The 20,476-nt window shown below is 39.6% G+C and overlaps 1 long non-coding RNA gene across 1 annotated transcript; it reads left to right on the top strand.

Annotated features, from left to right (window-relative positions):
* The first annotated feature begins 9,113 nt into the window (after positions 1-9,113).
* LOC309720184 lies at positions 9,114-16,172 on the top strand. The gene is made up of 3 exons (XR_014280428.1): positions 9,114-9,180; positions 9,720-9,806; positions 16,148-16,172. It is a non-coding gene; the product is annotated as an uncharacterized lncRNA (long non-coding RNA).
* The last annotated feature ends 4,304 nt before the right edge of the window (positions 16,173-20,476 follow it).

Here is a 20,476-nt window from a genome sequence, read left to right as displayed (position 1 = left end):
TCCTGGAGCTTGGGGATTACATGTGCTGCGTACATGTTAAAGCCTCTAAACCCTCGCCTCCGCAGAGCCGATCTGACTGCACAATCATCTTCCTCACTCCCAGCTCCACTACCTGAGCTTCACAGCTACCGGCAGTGAGGCCTCCGTTCTCCCAGGATGCAGAGCGCTTGCGGTCAGACTCCAAATCCGTAGGGTTCTGCAGTGCAAGCGAAGGTCGGACTATGAGTAAATTTATTATCTTGCCTCCGTGTACACTGGGACCCTCTGGGAGCTGACACTGTAGCACACCACAAGTTTGTGTAGCTGAGCTGAGCGTTCTTCTCCCAAATCAGTCTATTTTTGTATATCACTTTATTTTTAGACAAAACTAATACCGGAGAACACTTGGGCTTTTTGTTTTCCTCATTGCACCCCAGCTTACCGAACACTTCGACAGGTGCTTGTGTTGACACACGCTTATTTGTAATGCAGTCACGCATTTCCACACAAACTCACGCACACTGACACACACACAACCACACAACACATCTGCCAATTTCAAGGAAGGAATTGAGGATCTAGAGCCAAGGAATGCCATGCAGGGAAGAGCACATTCAGTTAGCCCCTGGCAGTTCTTCACCCTTACCTATCGTCATTGCATCACATTTCAATATTTCACAGAGGTGTGCCGCCAACGCACTGCTGACACATCAAAGGGCTGCAGCAAATCCACACTCCTCCTCGGAACCTCAGAGCTATGTCGCAGCCGTTCTTGGATAGGCCAGACAGACGCAGGGAGAGGCCAGGCATGACTAAAGACCTTAGCAGGCATATTAAAAAATGGATTCTCTATTTCCCACTTCGATGAGTTGAAGTTGTCAGGCCAGCCTGTGGGTAGAGGTTTCCTGGTTCACTGTGGTGTGGTTAACTCTGAGGGATAAGGAGAAGGATGATCAGGATCATAAAATGTGTACAACAGGGTTACGTTACTTTTTGCACATACAATACTTTTTCTTTTAGCTTCAAGTTACTTTTCCAAAAAAACTCAACCGTGTCTAAGGAGTGTCTATGCAGCAGCAGGGCATACTGGTACACGGTAAGTAGTCCATCCAGTAGACATAGAAATGACTGTCATATTCTCAGTTCTTACAATAAAAGGGCTGGAGAAACAAAAGAAACTAATAATGACATCCCCTCAGTACGTCACAGTTGATGGACAAAATGTAGCAAAGAGTGTCTCACTGAGTTTTTCTTATAGATGCAGCAGAAACAGTTATATTTGCTGGAGCAGCATTACCACGGAGCAAGTCAAAGTTAAAACAGCGTGCTCGTTTATTGCTGCTAGGTTTGCCTCCTTACCTCTGCGCTGTCTCTTCCCCCCTCTCTTCTTTTACTGTTGGCCAAATGAGTAAGGGCTCTAAATTGAATTCTATCTTGATGTATTTCTTCCAGAGGGCTCGCTAATTAAGAATTTAATTATGGCTGAGAGCAAAACACAGGCAACAAAACCCCCTCATGTTTAAAACATCTTTGGACTTGATCGCTCCTTCTCTCTTCCTCTCTCTCTCTCTCGTGTGTGTGTGTGTGTGTTTAAGTTTTGAGGTGAACAAAAAGGTAGGACAAGCTAAGAGATGCTAATCAAAAAGGATTATACCAGAAATTCTCAAGAGTGAGATCGTAATGCATGCAGGATCAAAGCGATTCAGGATATTAAAATGCTTGTTGATGTTTTTAAAATTATAGGCCTGTTTAGAATAGCTAGGAATAAAAACTTACAGTTGTTTTTCCCCAAATATGAAATTAATTATTGATGCTTGTAGCAATTGAGGAAAAAGTACAATTTTATTATCATCCTGTGTTTTGCTTTTCTCTCCTAAGCACTGCTTAGTGTGTTACTCTGCAGTTATGACAGTGTATCCTCTGTTTTAGCACTTTGCACATGAGCTGCTTGGAGAATCATTCTGCCTGCCTGCTTGGGGACTTTCCACCCAATAGGTGTCTTCTAATCTATACAGTGCATTTGGCAAACCTTTTGAAGTGTTCCACAATTTGCAAGATTTCAGAATTCACTTCAATTGGATTTAACCCTCCTGCCATCCTTTAAAAAACTCACACCCATTACCCTAGGGACCATTCTCAGCCACGCCATAAAAAGACCATATATCCATATTTTATTCCACTTTAAATTAGCCAACCTTGTAAAACTACTTCTTCCTGAAATATTCATGTAAAGTTTTAATTATATTTTCGTTGTTTTAACCCTTCAAATCCCAGTGTTATTACATGAGCGCCCTGTGTTATAAGCCCCAAAAAACAAAAAACGAAACTAAATATTTCCACAAAAAACCAGTTGAAGTAATATGTGATTGTCATCATAAGTAGGCCTTTAGATGGACCAAAGATTGGCACCAACATACATTTTGACCTGCCATTATTTTTTTGCATTTTTTTTGCAATTTAAAAATTAAAACTTCAAGGCCCTGAGTCTTCATTGACATCCAAGAAAAGAAGAAAAAATAAAATCATATAATGATAATTTGGGGATGAAAAATAGCGTTTATAATGGAAGTCAATGGGCAGAAAATGGTCCCCAGGGTGATGGGTGTGGGGATTTCTGCTGCTCAGCCATTTTAGGCTGATTTAAGGAATTCACACTGGAATATTAACATTGACAGGTAAAAACTATCCTGTGGCAAGTTTGGTTATATTCCACTGAACACAGTGGAAATGGCAGCCATTTAACACATAGCAGTGGCACAAAAAGGTCCCAAGAAGGCAGGAAGGTTAATATATATTTTTCTTAAAACGGGTGTATTAAAATCTAGAAGAGTACCTATAAAAAAATGCCTTTTGGGGACGTGCTTGGCTTTTGGTATCTGCTTGTTAAGTAATGACATACCAACCCTGTTGCTCTGTCCAAGCTCCTGCTTCTTTCATTAAGGCTGCTGTCTTTTTAATGTCTTGCTGTGCATCTTGTTATATTTAATATAAAGAAGCTCCTAAAAATAATTTGTGATCATTGTAGGCCTCTCTAGCTTTTTATTAGCAATACTCATGTGCATGCCATCTTTAAGCTCAATCTAAACAATTAAAACCTTGCAACGTAACTACAGACCGCTGGTTCACAGGCTGATGCTAACAAAAATTTGAATGGGTACATGAAGCTAAGAATTAGGAGTAATCCATCAGGAATACTCCAAACCAGTATATTAATGACTAACCTCATGTTGTGGATGGATCATCACAGGTGTTCTTCTGAGTTTGGTCCCTTGTCAGCTTCTTTTCCCTGCCATACAATTTCATAGTATATCACGTTTAGATGGAAAATAGCCAGCTAACTTCCTGCTAACCGCAAACTCTGTTACACTTCGGAAATTTTCTTTTTTCATGGATGCTTGGATTATTTATTCACTGATATTTTATTGGAAGTGAAAGCATTTGGAGTGTTTTTAACTCTCAGTGTTTGATTGAGTTTGGACCCAGTAATGGCTAATGATGTTAGACTTAAGAGGCGGATTGCTGCTTACAGCAATGATCATCAGCTCATCCAAATTACATCCTGGTACACTGACTATGTTTAACATTAAATATTAACATTAACATCCTTGTATTAGGTGCAGCCTTGCAATGTTGGCTCTTTAATCCATTTTCTCACACGTTAAATTAAACAAAAAATACAAAGCAACTTATTACAGTGTTAAATGACCCTTTGTGTAATGCTCTTATCTTATCTTATCTTATCATAGTTTCGAAAACTGTGCTCAGTGAGAACAACTTTACTTGTTCCAAATGTATCATGTACGGTTGGGGACAAAAAGCAAATAGGAAGCTGGTGTAAGTACACGGTGTAATAATAAGGAACATTTCTCAAAATATTTGATCATCACCCCACCCTCTGCTTCATTTGGTTGAAAGAAAGAAAACTGCTAACAAATGGATACATAATAAAGTAGGCACATACCCACTGATAATTAACATTCACAACAGAGCTCTGAAATAGTCAAATCAGCATAAATCTAGTCCCAGAATTTTCCAAACCCAAAGAGCTCAGCTGAGAAAAGAGTCCTCTCTGTTCATCGTTGCTGAGACTGCTGGCCCATATTAAACCTATTTGGAATACTGGAGAGAAGAAAGTCAAAATACACTTGAATGTCATCTAGGCCTAAAAAGGGATAAGATGAGATTCATGTGTTTTAGCAGTCAAAATTTACAAATGTCTCATTAAGGTAAAAATTAGATTAAAAGGACATAAGGGGACAATCCAAGTTTCTGTTTTAAATAGATTTTAAAGATCACCCAGCCATCCATTTTTTCAGAAGGGCTGGAGCCTCTCCCAACTGCCATAGGGTGAGAGGTGGGTTACACTCTGGAAAGATCACCAGTGTTTTGCAGGGATGACACAGAGAGAATGAACCTAACACCACTAACTGCATGTATTTGGTGGACTGTACCCAGAGTACTCTGTGGAGAACTCTGGTATGGAGCAAACATGATTATTCCACACAGAGAGGCCTGAGCCTGATGTTAGATTTAAACCCAAGGTCTTCTTGCTGTGAGGCAACAGCGCCGACCACTGTGCTGCTTGTTTTATATTCCAACACTGTAATATAAGTTTTTATGCATATACAGGACATTTAATATGAGGTGTTGTTTTTTGTGTTCTGAGACCACTGGTGTGGAAATGCTTCTTTGAGCTTAAAAGTGATGAAATGAAAGGTGGGTTCAAAGCAAAGCTTAAAATTGATATGAAACTTTTGTTTCTTTTGCTGAAACTATTAAATATCCTCAGATGATACTAAATTATAGGGGAGAAATCGACCACCGAAATAGACCTATATGCATTACACCCATTACACCCTTTCATTTCAATGTTTAATTTTTTTAAAAACCATCTCACCATTTAACAGTCACACCAGCAAAATCAAAACTTGATGCTTCTTTCAGTCTTGAGCAGTACAGCAGCCACGTGTGAAGAACATTTTATAACTGGTATTTGAGCTAAAAAAAAATGTTGGAGAAGCCCTGTGAGAGACAAAACCTAAGAGAACATCTCTCAGACAACATCTCTGAGACATAAAAATGGCCATGACCCGGTGCTTCAGATCAACCTATTGGAGTGATTCTGGTGAGCATAATGTTTGTCAAGCTTGTAGGATCATTTCCAAGAACATTTAAGAGTCTCATTCCTGTCAAAGGTACTTTGTATTCAAGTAAATGGCTTGAATACAAAACTCTTTATTGTTGTAGACTGTTGTGGGTTGTGGATAAAAACAAACCTGAATTAAATCCATTTAAAATGAGTCTGAAACATAAAAAAATTACAAAACTTGAAAGTGTCCTAAGATTGCTCTGTGCCATTCTTTACCTCCCTGTCTCCTTTATGCAGACCCATCTACCTCTAAAAGCTATTTGTCACAAGCATATTTTATAGAGAACACTGACCTCCAAGTGTTGTTGCTGAGGAAAAGAAGCTTGGTGCCAGCTCTGATTGAAAACCCTCAAACACATAGAGCATGGTCAAGGTAAGTAATACCAGCTCCTTTCAGGTCCTGAGGTCAGCTAATCTCCCACGGCAATCAGAAAGGCAGTAGAACGAGTCAGACACAGTAATGATGAAGTCAGACTGGGACTGACTTTCAGGGACAATATTTTAATGCCGCAAGATTTAAAGTTTGTTCAGAGTCACGTAGTTGCATTTGAAATATGCAGATGAAATGTCTTTGTGGAGACACTACGAGGGTTAATTTAAAATCATTTGGACCGGCTTGGATAGGCAACAACTACAGCTACACCAAAACACATTAGAGGAAAAACACACAAAGTCTGGTAAGCTGCATGCTGGCAGAGCAGCTTCAGTGCTCTTTGGCATAGATGCTGCAAATTTTCTTGATTGTGATGATGTTGAGAGAGAGTCCTGTGTAATTTACATTCTCATCAAACCATTTAATGAAAGCTTGCGCTATCAGTGATTGCGTGTGTGTGTATTGAAATAGCTTACTTTTTCCTTTTTTGAAAGTCTTTAATGTGCATGTGTATGTATGGTTCAGCTTCATTAGCCTGCCAGGAGCTACTCTGACCTCACCGCATTTGAATTCTGCCACTGCTGAGGATGGAGAGCGGCAGACTATTGTTGGTGCCATGTCTTCTATCAGTGTGTTTGCAAACATGCACACGCAGGCCGTGATCACTAGACAATGTGACTCTAATTTCCTCCAGCTGCACAGGGTGTTAACGGTGGCAATAATGCACGGCAAAGTGCCAATACGCCAGTAAAGAAACAAAAAAATAAGACAACAAGCCAGCATGAACAATACATAATTTAAAACTGTTAAAAAACAAAGACTTTCCTTTATGAGGGTGGGAATGCTTTCCGCATGTTTAAGTACACAATGTGAAATTTACTCGTTTTTCTCTTTCATGCCCCTTCTTCACACAATCTGTTCAGTTTGTGAGTTTTGCTGTGTTATTTCGGCTTGTGGTTCTTCATAAAGGTATGGACATTTAACGGAAGGGAGACTCGCTGGAGTGCCTTTTAAGGTAGCAGCGGATAAAGCGAAAGAACTACTTTTTGTTGGGCATCATGCCTTTCTGATTCCACAGTGCCAGCATCTTAATTAAAATCACACACCGGGGTAGCAAGCTTTATGCCAGCCTGGTGTATTTTCATGTAAACAAAACGTTTAGCTTGAAAGATTGTTTGAAGTTTCCCCTTTTATATGCAGCACACAGGAGATAGACGCTTCAGGAGCACTCTCACCTCTGGAAATTAATTGAGGGAGCTGCCTAGATAGAGCGTGAAGGAGGCAGGACACATGATGCTTAATTTCCAATCCAACTGTGTCAGACATTTTTGTTCTCACATATAGCTCTTTCAGGTAATGCCTTGAGGCTCCTCTCTCTCTCTTTCTCCCTCTCACAAACACAAATGCGCACACACACATGCACGCGCACCCACACACACACAGAGGCACACACAAAGACACATTGTACCTACTAATTTGGCTGTGGCTGGCCATCTTGGAGAGGAGTTTTGCTGTCACCTCACACCTTGAAGGTCATGTGTTATTACAGTCCATTGTTGTGTTCCCTCCACCACAAGTGAAATGATTTCCCAGAGGCCAATTGCCTATAATTTCGCTTAAAATGGAGAAAGGCACAAAAAGACTTGAAAGATATGGGAAAGTGCTTTATGAGGCAAATTCAAACCATTATTGTCTTTATATACCTCTAGTCCACCGACTTAATATCCACACTGGTTATAAAAGCTACACGGTGCACCTTTAAAACAGTGTATGATAATAATAAATGAAGTTTAATAGATGAGAAACAAAAATTGTTGTAACTGAATTGAAGATTCATCAGTAACTTCATATGCAAAACTCCCAGCTTACGTAAGAAGAAAAGCAAGTTTTACAGCAACCATGAGACTGACTGTTTGATTTTCAGCACCTGCACATGCTGAAGTGTCCTTGAGCAGGAAATAAAACCTCTTTGTGATCCTCCAGGAGGCTGATAGTAGGTTGATATGTAGAAGAAGGAAATGAAATAAAGTAGTTGAAATCACTGGATCATGTTTTAGAAAAGAGTGACTGTATGTCAGGATCCTGGGTCTCTCGACGCAGCGTTTGAGTTCCTTGCGTCTTTTATATTATGTTTGATGTTTAAGGTTCTCTTTGTATCTTAGTTTATTTTATAGTGTCCAGTGTTCTAGTTTAGGTTTCCTGTATTCTGTTTAGTTCTCTGTGTATTTAGTAATTTCCTCTCGTATAGTTGACCTCTGTGGTGTTAGTTCTGGTGCCGTGTTCCCACTACTTGTGTTCTGTGTTTCCTCATCCCGTCATGTGCTCCTCCATGTTCTCTTTCTCCCTCCAGGCTGTCTCTGTGTACTTCCTGTTTTACCTTGAAGGTCTGTGTCTCGTGTTAGTGTATTCTGCTTCGCTTCCTTGTCTCGTCAGTTCTGATTTCTCCCAGCTGTGTTTCCCTCCTGTTTCCCGTTCCCTGATTGCCTCTGTGAATATATAAGCCCTGCGTTTTCTCCTGCTGGTTGCTGGTTTGTCTGTGATATCTTCCCCGAGTCTCCCTGTGTTTCCTCCGTGGTCCTTCCTGTGTTCCTTCCTGTGTTCCTTTGCATGCCACTATGTGAGTTTTGGCTTCATGTATTTAGGTTTTCCCAGTTTAGTTATTTTAGTTAACCTCTGCCTGCACTTGGATCCTCACTTTATCTCCACACGGCCTGCCGCGCCAGCCGTGACACTATACCAGTTTGTTATGCAAATATTCTTTTATCAAGTCTTTTGAGTTTCACAGTAATGTAACATATATAAACAAAATATATCCAAGCATATTATTAAGAATAAGCCAAACGGTGTTAACCATCCAGACCTTATTATAGGCACAGTTAACTTTTTACATCTCATCTCATGTCCTACTCTTTTAGTCACACAGTACGTAACTCTATACGAGCCCTGTTATGCTTTACTGCTTTACGTAACTTGCACCACTTCTGTGTTAATCATAATTACAGCGAGCACTCTGAGAATCTGATTTCAGTCTGTAAGTATGAAAGGCTTTTTAGGAAATTGTTTTTCATATTTCAAATGGTGTTAGGAAGCGATGTGATGAGTCAGACTCTCATACCCACGATAAACAGTCAGGATTCCAAAGTGTGCAAATTAATGCGATTAAAACATAACTCACAGTTATGTTCAGTTCGTGTCGTCAAGTAGCGCCATTCTCAAAGAGACGAGGGAATATGGTGTGACAGATGATTCTAATTTTATGAAACACATCCAGTAATTCAATGAAGGATGCATTTGGTGAATAACATCCCGACTTACATAATGAACATGATAGAAGAGCACTCGCTCCTTTCTCTTGAAATCACTAGTCATAGACTGTGGTTGTGTAATTACTGTGTTCTTAAATCATTAATTAATAGAAAGTTTGGCATGCACATAGTTCTGTGATTTAATCTATTAAGCCTTGGATTTCAGAGTTAAATCGCTGTGCCGTGAAACCACTTTAAATTTTAATTTGTCCTTACACAAGCTGTTGTTAGCGTTTACATCTCCCCTTCTCGCTTACTTCGTCTGTCTCTCTTTAGTTTGGGTTTAATGAAGATTTTGAGGCTGGAGCTGATGACGAGTCTATTTTGCTGGACTTGATTCAGCTGTTTCTCCATCTGGCGTTTGAGCACCTGGGGTAAGCCTTCCGCTGCTTTTTTCCCCGATACCAGTTTTTATATGCTTTATATTTCTTATCGCTTCCTCTGTTTTTGTTTTTGTTTTTTTCATTTGGTTCCTATGCACTCTCTGGTAGTTCTTAACCCTATTGTGTGTGTTTTAACCATGATATTAATATAATGAGAAAGCATGACTTATTTATAGAAAATAGCATGAGCTCTCCAGGGAACATCAGTAGTTATTTATGAAAGGATTCAGCAAAGCGTAAACTGGATCTTAATGCATTTACATTACATTTTCTCTTCTAAAATTAGTCTAAAGGCTATTCAAGTTCAATTTTTGATTTGTCCCAACATGAATCTAAGCACTGAGCTCTGGAAACTTGCTTTGCATACTGAGCAGCCTGGGAAGTCAGATTTGTTAACACAGGATAGCACAGGGCTCCTCGGCTCTAATGAACACTACAGATGTGTCAAGCGGGGGAGGAGGGGCATGCCAAGGGTGGTGTAAACATCAGCCAATTACCTGCCTGGATGACAATTCTGTACTCCTGCTTAGTGCACGTGAAGAGGCCAGCGCATCTGTTGTGTGACGCCAGCAGCAGTGTACCACGAGCACTGGTAACAACCACAGATCTGCTATTAGGTACGTTGCACATAAGCATTCTGTCATTGTTACTGGTATAGTTCTGTTGGTGTGAAGAGTAGTGACGAGCCAAACATGGAGAAGAAGACAAAATAGAGAAAAATGTGCTGGGCGGGTCCTGATCAGGCAAGATTTGCCGATATGAAGGGCGGCTCAGCCATAGATACCATCTAGCTTGGTTTTGTTCTGGTTTGTAAAAGTTATATAAGACCTTTACTCAAGGTCCTCTTGATTCCACTTTTGGAACCACATCTTGAATGTTTCATCCTCCTAAAAAGCTTAATGACATGCAAATACATACACCGTTTTTTACATTTAGCAGTACTTTTTGCTTGGAAAATCTATGCAATTTTTCCATTCAAAGGTTTGATTTATTAGTTCACTTGCCAAATAAAAAGAAGATCATCTTTAAAAATTAATGCATCCAAATTAAAAATGACTTAAATAGTTAATAAATTTAAGTTTTAACATTCGATGCTCTTTCAGGGTGAGACATTATGCTCAGATAAAGCTGCAAGACAACTGAAATCAACTCAGTCCTGTATACAATCTCAAAAAAATGGAACAGTTATATGCATAGCACCTGGTATTCCTTTTCTCTTCTCCATTCTCCTCTCTAAATGAGTTCCTTATACATGCACATAAATACGGAGATGTTCATATGCAATTCTGTTGCACAATTTTTCTTGTTTTCCTGGCTGCCTGCATGCAGTTATCTAGTTGTATTTCATTTAAAGTGCCTGAAAGGCAGCATAGCTTTCATTTCGTGTGGTCAGGCAGTAATGCATGGTGACGGGTCTTGACTGAAGGGAGTTCATTATACCGCAGTATAAAATATAAGAAATCAATGTTAGTGATGCCTGGATTCCCACCAAAGAGTAATACAATGCTGCAGCAGTCCTCTCACTTTCATGTTCACAGTGCAGTGCGTTTAAAAAATGGAAAATGTGACATTTGGTACAGGTAAATTTAAGTTATATGGCTTGAGAAAATTACAGTGTGCTTATCAGCGTGGAAGGGATGTTTGCTGAGATTCATCTGTTTGAATTCAGTGAGCTATTATTGCAGCAAATGTGGTATTTTGTCCTGCAAGGGAAAGTGGAGCTAGTGAGTGCGCTATTGAGAGATATCCTATGTGACAGCCAAAATATCACTTACAGAAGGAACATGCCTCTCTGGAGTCCATAATCATTTCTCAGTGTAATATGTGGTGATTCTGATATTATGTAAGCCTGATTTGTGCTCCTAGGCTGAACAAGGGCGCCACTGCCTCAAGGGTGTCCATACTTTATGATGCAGAAAGCCTAAATCTCATTACCTTTGAGTGCTGTAATACTGAGACATAAGTTGACACAGTCTCTGCTGTGTGTGAAGCCAAACACACCCAGAACCGAAGTGGCCTGACTTTGTTCTGCTGGGACAAAACCCAGTGCCCAGCCAAGTCTCCCAAGGGTTTAAATTAGTTACACCCCTGGCCTCTGAAACTCTTTATTTTTTACTGCATAGGGTAACACTGCATCTCTAGTGGCAGGTCTGACTTAAAGCCCAACCCACATACTGTACTAAGACATGAGCTATCTTTGAAAATAACCTTGAGAAAGTAGGGCTGAAGGGGAGGGTTTTGGTACACTTGATTTGTCTCCTCTATAATAAGACTACATGATTTGGCCTCTCCAGAGGGCCCATCAGAGCTTTTGAAGCTGAATGCAGCCTCCTAAAAGTGTTAGGGGGCAACAGCGCTTTAAAGGCTTGGCTTAATATTAAGCCAAGCCTTTAAAGCGCTGTTATATAATGTGTGGGTGACAAGCAATGTTATTAAACTGAGAAATATTTGTATTTTTAAAATGATTTAACAGGATCCAGTCACAGTAAGCAGTATGCTCGGTCTTCATAAGGAGGACTATTTTAGAGAGAAGCTTTGCAGGGGACTTTTTGTATAAATGGACGTGACGGGTCAACATTCAAACCGCCTTATGAAGCCAAACAATTTTTCAGAGACTTTGTTTCTGCATTAGATAGTTTATTACTCTTCATATGGTGTGCACATGCCTGTTTATAAACTGCCCATACTACTGTATGAATACTAATCCCCCCCACCACTCTATCACCCCACTCTACACATGCTTTCTTCTGTCTATCAGAGCTGCCCTGTGGCCAGCACCGCTGTCAGTTCTGTGACGTTTGACATGAAATATTCACTATACCATGAGTCAGGTTCTGACCGCAGGGAGAACTCTGCTTACTATCCTGTTCCCACATCAGACCTGGCTAAGAGAAGTCACTGTTCACTTTGATCCTTTGCAAGGCCTCCAGACTACAAGCTGTCTCTTCCCATGCTAAGCTATTTCCTTAAACATCGCTTCCTTTCTGTGATGCTATGAAGGCATCATACTTATATCTTACTTCAGCAGTGACTTGTGGCTGTGTTGGAACATTCCTGGATATTGTAGGGTGTTGTAAAGCAGTAAGAAGCTTTGCTGTCATGAAAGCAACTATATTAGCCCTTATGCCTTATTTATGTCCAGCCCATCTTCTTGTTGCTGAGAACATTTGCTAAAGAGGCGCCTAAGGAGCCGCGCATGATTAGTGGCAGAGTATGTACAGTATGTGAGAGGCGTGATGTTGGTTCAGGGTCTCAGTGGTAAAGAGACCATAAATTACCAGATACAAAGAACATCATCCCCTTCAGCAGCAGTGATTAATCTCACTTTAGGCTTTTAGCTCTGGAGCTGGGTAGCAGCATGTTCTTAAGTCGGGCGGCATTTGCTTGGCCATTTATTCATTAGAGGGCCCCAAAGAATACCCAGAAAACACCTCAATTGCTGTTGTTGAAAAAGCGGCTCTTATGTTTTGCCCCTCATTAAATCCACTGCCACATGGTATTTAAGTTACGTCATGCATTTGAAATTCACATAGAAACTATTGCATAGACAAGCACTGGCTTTTTATAACTTACCTTTAATAGTAGAACAGTACTGTACATGAATGCTGCCGTGTTGCTGGTGAATCGTGCACACAGCTAGGTCCAAATATACTTGGACACTTACACAATGTTTAATATTTTAGCTCTGCTCCCAAATATATTAAGGTTAAAGTTATACAGTGATATATATATATGGGCTTAAAGGGCAGACTTTAAACTTTAATTCAATGGGTTGAACAAAAACATTTTCTTAATCACTCAGGGAGTTGCAGCCAGTCCAATATTTTCAGGGGCTCAAATGTAATGCACACACAATTCACTCACTCCAATAGCTATTTCATAGACAGGTGTGCTCTTCATTTGTTCTTCATAAATGACGGTTGTGAAAGGTCTGGGGATGATTCAAAGTGTGCCAATTTGTTAGAGAAAAGGTCAAAGCCTGCAAAAAAAAAAAAAGAACCCACAAAAAAAAAAACAATTAGAGAAATAGCAGGAACAGTTAAAGTGTCCAAATGTGCAGTTTTGTGCATTATGAGGAAAAGAAGAAAGATTTGGCATCATAAAAATGCCTGGGGTCTACAAAAGAGTGCACAGAATGTACACACCTGCACGCAGTGTTCAATTTATAAATGTGCACACATGAATGAGCCTTATATCCTGCCCTCTACACTTTAGAATTTGTTGATTTGTGAGGCTGGTGATGAATGGTTCTTCAGTTGCAAAGTTGTGTAGTGATCGCTATCATAAACTTTCAACTTTTGCATAACAAAGTGGTGTAAGCCTCTTTCAAGTGCTCTTTTGTGCATAAGCTACATTTGCAAGTAAAACTGCTGGGCACCTATAAACGACAGCAATGGTGGATGATCACAGAATCCTTTCTATGGTAGAGCAACACAAACAAAGCTTCAGGACATCCAGTTGAATGAAGAAGACTGCATAGCAAGGCAACATTTTCAAAGTTTACCATACAGAGAAAACTTGATGAGAGCAAAAAGAGAAAAGAAAAACACCAAACAAACCAAAACAGACCACAAGGTGTAAACAATTCACCAGTATGCAGAACAGAGAGGATGGATTAGATTCTGCCAGGAAAGCATCTAAGAAACCAAAAAGCGAGACTGTCTCTGAAACATCGTTCTTTGAACAGGTGAAACAAAGTTTCATGGCGGGAAGATAAAAGCATGAGGAGGCTGAAAGCCTTTGAAACATAATTTACTTTTATAATCAAGGTTTCATTGTTTTCCTTCTTCAAAATAGGAACAATCAAACATACAAAGACAGACACATGCAGACGTGAAAAACATCGTTGTCAACATTGTCTGTGTGCATCAATATCAGTGCCAGACTTTCATATTGTGATACATTCCTGTGTTTTACTTTTCATCATGTCCAAATCATGTATTACCGCCACCTGAAAAACAAAAAGAAATTTTGGATTTTATCCTGTTGTTGTTATTGTGGTAGTGCTGTTATCACTTCATATGGCTTGCTTATTCTATTATTCCCCCCACCTGCTCAATTCAGTTTTCAGTGTGTTGTGCTCTCAAAACAGTGCAGGCACAAAGTCCTGCAAGGACAAAACAGGAGCACCCGGAGGCTTCACAGACAGTATATTTTTTGTCCAAGATAGTGGGCTAATGACTACTTTAGGATTAGATCCAGGCAACCTTAGTGTCTTTACAAAAAGTCCTCTACCTTGTCAGCTCCCATTTGTGAACTGGTAAAGGCCGGCAAACTAATCAATAGAATTTTCTCGCTGTGTTTCTGTGAGCAGCTGTGTGAGTAGGTATACTTTCTTGCTAATCCTTTGGTCTGTTGTGATATGTCCTAATGTCATGAAATAAAAATTGATTCTGATTTTCATTCTAAGCCCCCATGAAGAAGAAAAGCTTTTATTTTTTTGCTTTGAAAGTCAAAACTTTTAAAGAACACTGTGGCCTTACTTTTTTATCCTCTGGTCTACTCTGAAAAAGTGGCTGATATTGACTTTTAGAAGAAGAATGTCAATCAAGATGAAAAGAAGGAGCTTTGCATGCTTGCGACATGCAAAAAGACACTCTAGCCATGAGAGCAGAGGGTGGTTATTGAACCTGGCACTTTCATCACAAGAGAATTGAGATGTTAGTGCATGCTGTTAACAGACACTCCTAATCAATAATGGACAAAAACCAGCAATTCCCAGCAGGGGCTTTGACCAAGCAAAGACATCTTGTGATGTCCCTCTGAACAGAAACAAAAGACACCTTTCAAAACACAGTTTAAAATCATTCTCCACACCGAGAATACAATTAAAACTCTAGGGGTATGGTTAATTTGACTTGATTTTTAAACCATTCCCAAACTTGTTTGAATTCTTTAATAGCACATAATTATATAAGTGTCCTTATATTTGAATGGCCCTAATGAATGTAATTTGGAGCAGTTCTCCTGGCATCAAGAGCCTGCGCTGTTGTTCTTTCAACACCTGCTACCCTCGGGAGAAATGGGAAGCCCTTTCCAAAAACGCTCTACTAATAGAACCAATTAACTAGTTTGACAAGATTTTATAGCAATCACCAGTAAATGGTGATTGGGTAGCACTTAAACTCAATCAAAGAGACAGGGAGTTGGAAGTTGAAAAAACCATTAAATGTTAACCTTTAGATGGACTGACAGTCTGCTACAGAGTAGATCAGAGAAAAATGTAATTTTGACCAGTGGAATATAGTTTTATATAAAGATGGATATTTTTTCTTCTGTTTTATCTTCTTTTTCGCTATCTACTTTTTAATCTATGTAGTAAAAGCATACAGTACTGTGCAAAAGCCACCCTGCATTTCTTTACAGGGGAAAAATGGGTACGCTGTGTTTTAGTGACATTGAGTGAACATTTATGTCCTCCATAGAGGACAAAAACAGAGTTTTTAAAATTCGGAGAAACCTGAACGTGAATATTTGATACCTACTTTTATTCTTAAACACAGCATGAACTCTCTTAGACAAGCTTGTAATTCTTGAAAGTAGTCTTTAGAAATAGTTATTAAGGCTTCATGAAGGACATCGGAAGCTCTTCTTTGGATCTTTACTGCCTTTTGTTCTGTTCTTGTAGAGATTATCCCACACTGCTTCAACAATGTTGAGATCCGGGCTCTGCAACTCCGCACTCCTGGTCCTCTCTGCACATGTTGAGAATGATTTAAATGAAAACTTTAGAATTTGGATTCATTACTTGACTTTGTTTTTTTTGTTTTTTTTTATATAGACATGACTACCAGATACTGTTCATGTGCTTCAGGACAAGTTTTTCAGGACACATTGCATCCTACTCTGAGATATATCCGTTTTTGACTAATAGTTCTTTGGGAATCGCTTAGTTGGAGAAAAACTACTGTTTGGTAACAGATTTTTTTGTTTTGTTTTGTTTGTTTTTTTGCAACAGGATGCTGGTGCCCAAGTGTCTAAAGATACAATTTAAAGTTGATCATTACCAACCAAAAATACCAGGCCTGACAAATGTGGACAGCAGGAAAAAAAACACAATCTCCTGTCTATGATTTCTTATTTTATTTTATTTCTCTTTAAATCCTTCACTTTGAGCTCAATGTGCTCTAACTTTAAATGTTATCTATAGCTTTTTTTAAAGCATTTTTTTTGGCATTTGCATTTTATGTAATCTGTAAAATAGGAGAACAAAGTTCCCTCAGAGAAGCTGATGAATTAAAGCAAAGACATGCATGGGAACAAAAGACGTGCTCAAAAATCCCTCAGAACTCCAAAGCATGACAAAAAATAGCATCTCCTGATACGCTATGAAGGTAAGTGACTTTAAGGCTTAAGCACAGCATGATGAAATTAAAGCAGAATAGATTAAAGCGACAGAATAAATACATTTTGTCATAAATAATGCCAATTCATTCCTACAAAATCACAAAGTTTACTCTCTTTTTGCCCCTCTTACAGCTAAAGGTAACAAATGCTCCCTGTAAACATTCTCAGAATGTTATTTGAAAAAACGTGAACAATATATGTTGTTTCTTTCTTTTAACTCGTATGCATGACTATAACAGTTGCAGTGATCAAGGTCAGTACTCATCCTCCAGACCTGACTTTTCTTGTCGGTATTCCAAGCACCTCAGAAGATGCTGGCAGCACTTTTTACTTGGTAGATACCTCCCCGACCCAGTAGGGCACATGGATGAGACGCACACTGAATAGTCGATTCTTCCAGCCTATGGTCAGCATTCCACATGCGTCCCTTGGAGCTAAAAGCTCTTCCTCTGCTCTCCTTTTAAGCACACTGACAGGAAGGATGTGATATTGCACCTGGCCTCTTTCAGGGCTCCCTACCCCCTCGCCTCTGCTTGTCATGGAACTGTTCCACCACTCTACACTAATTGTTCATTCCTTCTCTCCTACTTATTCCGCTCTGACACCTCCTCCCTGTAGAGCTCCACTGCTCACGCCTTATGAAAAGAGGACAACTCGTTATTCAAACTGTTAAATAGTTCATAGGCAAAACAGCTCAGCACACTAGCACGCAGAAAAATAAACCTGCTATAAATCCGCTTTGATCTGGGCAGCAGTTCAGTGCAGCAGTCCTTTCTGATGCCTGAGTGATGAGCATAAGATTTCTCAATAAGTCAGTGTTGTTTAATGAAGCCCAATCAGCGGGAAAAACCTGGAAAATATCTTAATCAAACCTCATCTTCTTACATAATGACTCCCTGTGGGACTTCCAGGTCCTGGCCTGATGCACCTGATGGGTCTAGCTCCAAATCTGTCTTTTCTAATGAGGAAGGGCTTGACTCAAATGTGAACCGCTAATTTGTGCTCATTAAACTGCACTAAATCAGACAAAAATCACACGCAAAGTATGCTTTGTTTAGTTTTTAGGTAAACATTTGAATGGCAGTTGAAAATTGTTACTGAAGTCAAATGAACAACAAGAGCTAAATCCTGTTAAAATTGTTGAACAAGCAAACATGTGAGACAGTTATCCATATACTCCAAATACTTAAAACAAATCACTTAAAATTGTTCAGGTGCCTTTTTAAGACTAGTTTTCTGCACCATTACACAACCTTGGTAGTAATGCAGGTGGATAATTAATTCTGTTTTTTAGGTCACGGTGAAGTCAGCACTAATGTAATTTGTCACCTTTAAGTGTTTGCTTCACTTTAACCAGATGCTAGGACAGTATTTAACATTCATTAAGCAAAAGTAAAGTAGCAATGTTATAATTATTTCTAGATCTTTGTATTAAATGTCTGTGATCCTCCTGCCACATACGAGACCGATTAGGGATTTATTAAAACATGGTCTGTCAGTGCTCAGCCTGTGTACATACGTGCAGTGGATCAATGCTGATTCTCCACCAGCACGGAGCCTGGTCTTGTCATGTGGAGGTTGGGGAGGGGTGGGGGGGCTGCAGGGAAGGAGCGGGCAGATTAAAGCAGCTTTGTCTGTGCGTAAGTGGATTATCAGCAGGTAGAGTGCTCCCTGTGTTTCTCTAGCAATTGTGTTAGTGCACTTCCTCCCTGGCCACAGAGAAGACCATCTGCCATTTAGCTCTGATGGATGGTCCCGAGCAAACGTCAGTCTCCTTCACGCAGAACACCTGCTGAATCCTGATCAGACATTTGGCTCATATTAGTAAAGCCTATCGCTTTGTCACGATAGCATCCGCGTCTTGCTGCTGAGGTTCAAACAGCAACAACTGCAAACAGACACACACGCACACACACACACACACACACTCTTAAACCTGTAAAACAAGGTAAACAGATTCAGGTGCTTAATCCACGTGGCACTATTCCAACTCATACTCCACCAGGCAAACATATAAACAAATCTCATTATGGACAGCATAATATCCATTGTTTAATATATCAGTGAACAGACTGTAATATTTTGACTGGCATCAAATGGACGAGGCTGTGCCAATTTCTAACAGGATTGTGTGTTTTGAAGCAGAAGCTCACCCAGTGACAAAGTACAGTGTGTCTACTTCTTCACATGAAAGAGAGAGCGAGAGAGAGAGAGCTAAAACAAAAACCAGAAGGGGAGAAGGAGAATAAATATAAACTCCCATATATTAAGAGAACCCTTACTATAACATTAAAATATCGGATTATACAAGGGATATCAAAGAGACACATTTAGCCCACAGATCTGACCAGCAGATCATTCAGATAGACACCAGAAAACTCAAAAGAGGAAGAAATAATGGCCTTTCATGTGACAAGCTTAAAGACATGAATGAAAAAAAATCCTTACATATTTTTAGAAAAGAGAAAACATTTCAAAGTTGAATTCTTTGATGGCAAAAAACTATCTCAGGTTGTCAAGTGACCGTCAACAGCTGCAAAATGGAAAAAAATGTACAAATGGAAATCTTTTTACCACCCAAACTTTGATGGTACACATTGTGATACAGTAGTAGATACCACTTGACAGCTTATTTATCATAAGAATATGCAAAATACACACACACACACACACACACACACACACACACACACACACACACACACACACACACACTTTGCTTTTGCAGGTTTACTTGAGACTGCATGAATCAGTAAATTCCACCAATAGTGGTACAATTATATAAAGGCTGGTTTTCTGCTCTCTAGCGCTGTATTGAGGTCCTGTCATCCAGATACATGTTTGTTAATAGATAAGAGCGAAAGCTCTAAGGTGCTACGATAATGTTTTCTACCACTGTCACATTGATTAGTTTCTTTCAGATTATCCAATATTTAATACATTTTCAATTTTCACCTTAAAGGTTTTTTTCCTATCAAAAATCCTCAAATCCTATTTCCCATTAAGACATTGATACTCAGCAGGAACTATATATGTGGTGACTCAGTGTCAGTCACCGAACAAAAACCGGTTTTGTTGCAGTTTGAGGGCTATTGAACCTTTCAGTGTGACAAGCATTGCTCTCAGCCAGATCCGAACCCCTGATAGCCACCAGAAGGTACAGAGAAGAAAGAACGTGTCTTCTCCTGACAACCTCCTTTTACCACGTGTCACTTTATCATCATCAAGCTTGACAAGGAATAAATGGGAACACACCAAATGCGGGGGAAACAGAAGCCGTGTCCTCGGTGACACGCGTGTTATTGGCTGACCGTCTTGTTTTGCTATAAGTCAATAATTTTATGCATGTGCATTTTAAGATTGTTGACAGCCGGATGCACACTTTGGATGTGATATTGAGATGGTGCTGCCTATTCAAAAATGATATTCCATTATGTTGATGTGATCTAGTGAGTAATTTCACTTTTCATACATGGACGCGGATTTCATGGGAAAAAACTTACATCCTTGTTATGAAAGTCACCTTGAACTGCTTGCAGATAAAGTTAATAAATAAATAGGAAGAAATACACTTCTATGACAGTAGATGTTTCAAAATAACAAATTATTGTTATGTCTCCAAGTCCTCACAAAGTATAGTATGAAATAATGTGACCAACGGGAAGAACAGAGCTTGGCAGGTAGCGGTGTGGCTGGTTAACGAGACGTACATTTAGCAAATCAAGTGTGATGTTCACTCATTTTTGCCCATTAGGCACCGTTAGAGTAATCAGGTATGGGTATTTTTCCTGCCCTCCGGCTTCACTGGGTTGTAATGAGCATCATTACAGCTTATTGCAACAGAATAAGGCAAAAGAAAAGTATTTCAAAGAAAAAAAAAAGACTTTAAAGAAATCTACCTGGCTTTTTCAGCAACTTGCTAACTTACTCGAGCCTTTCT

Source organism: Aulonocara stuartgranti, assembly GCF_965226115.1.
Source record: "Aulonocara stuartgranti genome assembly, chromosome: 13".
NCBI lineage: Eukaryota > Metazoa > Chordata > Actinopteri > Cichliformes > Cichlidae > Aulonocara > Aulonocara stuartgranti.
This window is presented reverse-complemented; position numbering and strand designations above follow the sequence as displayed.